Genomic DNA, 6,693 nt, shown 5'->3' on the forward strand with positions numbered 1-6,693 from the left:
TGCACTTTTTTCTAACAAAAACTATCCTATACCATGAATATGTTATCAGACTGTCATCTGAAGAGGTTTTTTCTTGGTTAGTGGATATCAATATCTTAGTTGAGCCGAATTGGTGATAGCACCTGAAGGAGTAAGAAACTGATGGAGTTAGAATAGTGGTGTATTTTGCTAACGTGTTTAGCTAATAGATTTACATATTTTGTCTTCCCTGTAAAACATTTTAAAAATCTGAAATGGTGGCTTTATTCACAAGATCTGTATCTTTCATCTGGTGTCTTGGACTTGTGATTTAATGATATTTAGATGCTACTATCTACTTGTGAAGCTATGCTAGCTATGCTAATCAGTGTGTGGGGGGGGTGGGGGGTGATCCCGGACCCGGGGTAGAGGCTCGTGAAAGGTTAAACGCCGTTTTCCACTCGTCCCCCTCTCTGATGCGTACGAGATGGTAAGCGTTACGAAGGTCCAACTTAGTAAAGAACCTGGCTCCCTGCAAAATCTCGAAGGCTGACGACATAAGGGGAAGCGGATAACGATTCTTAACCGTTATGTCATTCAGCCCTCGATAATCCACGCAGGGGCGCAGAGTACCGTCCTTCTTCTTAACAAAGAAAAACCCCGCTCCGGCGGGAGAGGAAGAAGGCACCACGGTACCGGCGTCGAGAGAAACAGACAGATAATCCTCGAGAGCCTTACGTTCGGGAGCCGACAGAGAGTATAGTCTACCCCGAGGGGGAGTGGTCCCCGGAAGGAGATCAATACAACAATCATACGACCGGTGAGGAGGAAGGGAGCTGGCTCTGGACCGACTGAAGACCGTGCGCAGATCATGATATTCCTCCGGCACTCCTGTCAAATCACCAGGTTCCTCCTGAGTAGAGGGGACAGAAGACACAGGAGGGATAGCAGACATTAAACACTTCACATGACAAGAAACGTTCCAGGATAGGATAGAATTACTAGACCAATTAATAGAAGGATTATGACATACTAGCCAGGGATGACCCAAAACAACAGGTGTAAAAGGTGAACGAAAAATCAAAAAGGAAATGGTCTCACTGTGGTTACCAGATACTGTGAGGGTTAAAGGTAGTGTCTCACATCTGATACTGGGGAGAAGACTACCATCTAAGGCGAACATGGGCGTGGGCTTCCCTAACTGTCTGAGAGGAATGTCATGTTTCCGAGCCCATGCTTCGTCCATAAAACAACCCTCAGCCCCAGAGTCTATCAAGGCACTGCAGGAAGCAGCCGAACCGGTCCAGCGTAGATGGACCGACAAGGTAGTACAGGATCTTGATGGAGAGACCTGAGTAGTAGCGCTCACCAGTAGCCCTCCGCTTACTGATGAGCTCTGGCTTTTACTGGACATGACATGACAAAATGTCCAGCAGAACCGCAATAGAGGCAAAGGCGGTTGGTGATTCTCCGTTCCCTCTCCTTAGTCGAGATGCGAATACCTCCCAGCTGCATGGGCTCAGTCTCTGAGCCGGTGGGAGGAGATGGTTGAGATGCGGAGAGGGGAAACACCGTTAACGCGAGCTCTCTTCCACGAGCTCGGTGACGAAGATCTACCCGTCGTTCTATGCGGATGGCGAGTGCAATCAAAGAGTCCACGCTGGAAGGAACCTCCCGGGAGAGAATCTCATCCTTAACCTCAGCGTGGAGTCCCTCCAGAAAACGAGCGAGCAACGCCGGCTCGTTCCAGTCACTGGATGCAGCAAGAGTGCGAAACTCTATAGAGTAATCCGTTATGGATCGATCACCTTGACATAGGGAAGCCAGGGCCCTGGAAGCCTCCTTCCCAAAAACTGAACGATCAAAAACCCGTATCATCTCCTCTTTAAAGTTCTGATAAACGTTAGAACACTCAGCCCTTGCCTCCCAGATAGCTGTGCCCCACTCCCGAGCCCGACCAGTAAGGAGTGATATGACGTAAGCGATCCGAGCTCTCTCTCTTGAGTATGTGTTGGGCTGGAGAGAGAACACAATATCACACTGGGTGAGAAAGGAGCGACACTCAGTGGGCTGCCCAGAGTAACATGGTGGGTTATTAACCCTAGGTTCCGGAGACTCGGAAGACCAGGAAGTAGCTGGTGGCACCTGACGAAGACTCTGAAACTGTCCTGAGAGATCGGAGACCTGAGCGGACAGGGTCTCAACGGCATGACGAGCAGCAGACAATTCCTGCTCGTGTCTGCCGAGCATTGCTCCCTGGATCTCGACGGCAGTGTTGCGAGAATCCGTAGTCGCTGGGTTCTGTCCTGGTCGGATTCTTCTGTTATGCAGGTGAATGAGGACCCAAAAGCGACGTAATAGAAACAGAGTCTTTATTCCAGTATCAAACAAACAATGATTCTCCTGGATATATCAAAGGTAAATCCAAAACAGGAAACTGAAATCCTCTCGTCAGTAGAGAGGAACGACAGGAGACGCGACCACAGACTGCAGGTCGCTTCAGGAAGGCACAGGCCGTAGCTGACATAGACACCTGCTCACACGCAGCATCTGAAGAAGGCAAAAACACGACAGGGCGGAACAAGGACACAGGAACAGCAAACATCAAACAAGAATCCGACAAGGACAGAAGCGGAAAACAGAGGGAGGAAATAGGGACTCTAATCAGAGGGCAAAATAGGGGACAGGTGTGAAAGAGTAAATGAGGTCGTTAGGAGAATGAGAAACAGCTGGGAGCAGGAACGGAACGATAGAGAGAGAGAGCGGGAGAGGGAGAGAGGGAGGAGGAGAGAGAGAGAGAGAAAGAGGAAAAGAACCTAATAAGACCAGCAGAGGGAAGCACAGGGACAAGACATGATGATCAAAGACAAAACATGACAAAGTGAGGTAGATAATATACAAAAGTGAAATAAACAATACAAATTAACAGTAAACATTACACATACAGAAGTTTCAAAACAAAAAAGACATTACAAATGTCATATTATATATATACAGTGTTGTAACAATGTACAAATGGTTAAAGCACACAAGTTAAAATAAATAAGCATAAATATGGGTTGTATTTACAATGGTGTTTGTTCTTCACTGGTTGCCCTTTTCTTGTGGCAACAGGTCACAAATCTTGCTGCTGTGATGGCACACTGTGGAATTTCTCCCAGTAGATATGGGAGTTTATCAAAATTGGATTTGTTTTCGAATTCTTTGTGGATCTGTGTAATCTGAGGGAAATATGTCTCTCTAATATGGTCATACATTGGGCAGGAGGTTAGGAAGTGCAGCTCAGTTTCCACCTCATTTTGTGGGCAGTGAGCACATAGCCTGTCTTCTCTTGAGAGCCATGTCTGCCTACGGCGGCCTTTCTCAATAGCAAGGCTATGCTCACTGAGTCTGTAGATAGTCAAAGCTTTCCTTAAGTTTGGGTCAGTCACAGTGGTCAGGTATTCTGCCACTGTGTACTCTCTGTTTAGGGCCAAATAGCATTCTAGTTTGCTCTGTTTTTTTGTTAATTCTTTCCAATGTGTCAAGTAATTATCTTTTTGTTTTCTCATGATTTGGTTGGGTCTAATTGTGCTGTTGTCCTGGGGCTCTGTGGGGTGTGTTTGTGTTTGTGAACAGAGCCCTAGGACCAGCTTGCTTAGGGGACTCTTCTCCAGGTTCATCTCTCTGTAGGTGAGGGCTTTGTTATGGAAGGTTTGGGAATCGCTTCCTTTTAGGTGGTTGTAGAATTTAACGGCTCTTTTCTGGATTTTGATAATTAGTGGGTATCGGCCTAATTCTGCTCTGCATGCATTATTTGGTGTTCTACGTTGTACACGGAGGATATTTTTGCAGAATTCTGCATGCAGAGTCTCAATTTGGTGTTTGTCCCATTTTGTGAAATCTTGGTTGGTGAGCGGACCCCAGACCTCACAACCATAAAGGGCAATGGGCTCTATGACTGATTCAAGTATTTTTAGCCAGATCCTAATTGGTATGTTGAAATTTATGTTCCTTTTGATGGCATAGAATGCCCTTCTTGCCTTGTCTCTCAGGTCGTTCACAGCTCTGTGGAAGCTACCTGTGGTGCTGATGTTTAGGCCGAGGTATGTATAGTTTTTTGTGTGCTCTAGGGCAACGGTGTCTAGATGGAATTTGTGGTCCTGGCGACTGGACCTTTTTTGGAACACCATTATTTTGGTCTTACTGAGATTTACTGTCAGGGCCCAGGTCTGACAGAATCTGTGCAGAAGATCTAGGTGCTGCTGTAGGCCCTCCTTGGTTGGTGACAGAAGCACCAGATCATCAGCAAACAGTAGACATTTGACTTCGGATTCTAGTAGGGTGAGACCGGGTGCTGCAGACTGTTCTAGTGCCCGCGCCAATTCGTTGATATATATGTTGAAGAGGGTGGGGCTTAAGCTGCATCCCTGTCTCACCCCACAACCCTGTGTGAAGAAATGTGTATGTTTTTTGCCAATTTTAACCGCACACTTGTTGTTTGTGTACATGGATTTTATGATGTCGTATGTTTTACCCCCAACACCACTTTCCATCAATTTGTATAGCAGACCCTCATGCCAAATTGAGTCGAAGGCTTTTTTGAAATCAACAAAGCATGAGAAGACTTTGCCTTTGTTTTGGTTTGTTTGGTTGTCAATTAGGGTGTGTAGGGTGAATACATGGTCTGTTGTACGGTAATTTGGTAAAAAGCCAATTTGACATTTGCTCAGTACATTGTTTTCATTGAGGAAATGTACGAGTCTGCTGTTAATGATAATGCAGAGTATTTTCCCAAGGTTACTGTTGACGCATATTCCACGGTAGTTATTGGGGTCAAATTTGTCTCCACTTTTGTGGATTGGGGTGATCAGTCCTTGGTTCCAAATATTGGGGAAGATGCCAGAGCTAAGGACGATGTTAAAGAGTTTTAATATAGCCAATTGGAATTTGTTGTCTGTATAATTGATCATTTCATTAAGGATACCATCAACACCACAGGCCTTTTTGGGTTGGAGGGTTTTTATTTTGTCCTGTAACTCATTCAAGGTAATTGGAGAATCCAGTGGGTTCTGGTAGTCTTTAATAGTTGATTCTAGGATTTGTATTTGATCATGTATATGTTTTTGCTCTTTATTCTTTGTTATAGAGCCAAAAAGATTGGTGAAGTGGTTTACCCATACATCTCCATTTTGGATAGATAATTCTTCGTGTTGTTGTTTGTTTAGTGTTTTCCAATTTTCCCAGAATTGGTTAGAGTCTATGGATTCTTCAATTACATTGAGCTGATTTCTGACGTGCTGTTCCTTCTTTTTTATCTCTCTCTCTCTCTCTCTCTCTGTGTGTGTGTAGCTCTCTGTTTGTCCTCCTCCAGTTCTCTCGTGGCTGACTGTAGCTCCCTGATCTCACTGTGCAGCTGTTCCTCCTGATTCACCAGGCTGGTCTCCTTCTCTGTCAGCTGTTGACTGCCTCTGCTCTGGCAGGTCAAGGATTTCTCTCTAAACTCAGCAAAGTCTCCTTCTAGAAAAGATAGACTTTCTCTAAGAGATCTGACGTCAGAGGAGAGTCTTGGAGAGACGGGGCTTCGGTCAGGGCTTGGAGGGGTCAGGGCTGTCAGGGCTTGGAGGGGTCAGGGCTGTCAGGGCTTGGAGGGGTCAGGGCTGTCAGGGATTGGACGGGTCAGGGCTGTCAGGGATTGGAGGGGTCAGGGCTGTCAGGGCTTGGAGGGGTCAGGGCTGTCAGGGCTTGGAGGGGTCAGGGCTGTCAGGGATTGGACGGGTCAGGGCTGTCAGGGATTGGAGGGGTCAGGGCTGTCAGGGCTTGGAGGGGTCAGGGCTGTCAGGGCTTGGAGGGGTCAGGGCTGTCAGGGATTGGACGGGTCAGGGCTGTCAGGGATTGGACGGGTCAGGGCTGTCAGGGCTTGGAGGGGTCAGGGCTGTCAGGGCTTGGAGGGGTCAGGGCTGTCAGGGATTGGACGGGTCAGGGCTGTCAGGGATTGGAGGGGTCAGGGCTGTCAGGGATTGGAGGGGTCAGGGCTGTCAGGGCTAGGAGGGGTCAGGGCTGTCAAGGATTGGACGGGTCAGGGCTGTCAGGGCTAGGAGGGGTCAGGGCTGTCAGGGATTGGAGGGGTCAGGGCTGTCAGGGCTTGGAGGGGTCAGGGCTGTCAGGGATTGGAGGGGTCAGGGCTGTCAGGGCTTGGAGTGGTCTTCTCATGGATTTTGGTCTGTGGAGAGGCTTCTTGCTTCTTCTCTGAGGGGCTGGAAGTCTTCCTGGAACTCCCTCTGCTTTCTGACCCCTGAACCATGATGGTGTCGTTATGGTAGACATTATGGTGAGGCAAGGGTAGTTTTCATCATTGTCCTCATTGATTGTTATCTGTCTGCCTTTTCCAATACTAATATTTCTATGTGTTGGGTATTTGGTGCACAGGGCAGAGTGCCAGACTGATGTGCTCTCAGAATGAAACAAGAGATTTGTTGTTGTCTTCTTCCCCTCTAGTATTGAGCAGTCTGCCGCCATCTTGGGTGACTCTTCCATTACTTCATTTTTTAAAGTTGTTCTTGGAAGACATCTGTAGCATACATCATCTCTGTTTTGATTTTCTCTTTGAAAACAAACAATTGATTTGCTCCGTCTCTCCTACACAGCCCCAGGGGCCGAACCGTCTCCCCTCTCTCTCCCTTTTCTCTCTCTCCCCCGCTCTCTCTCTCTCTCTCCTACACAGCCCCAGGGGCCGAACCGTCTTCCCTCTCTCTC

The sequence above is a fragment of the Salvelinus alpinus genome, chromosome 16, assembly GCF_045679555.1.
Source record: "Salvelinus alpinus chromosome 16, SLU_Salpinus.1, whole genome shotgun sequence".
Classification (NCBI taxonomy): domain Eukaryota; kingdom Metazoa; phylum Chordata; class Actinopteri; order Salmoniformes; family Salmonidae; genus Salvelinus; species Salvelinus alpinus.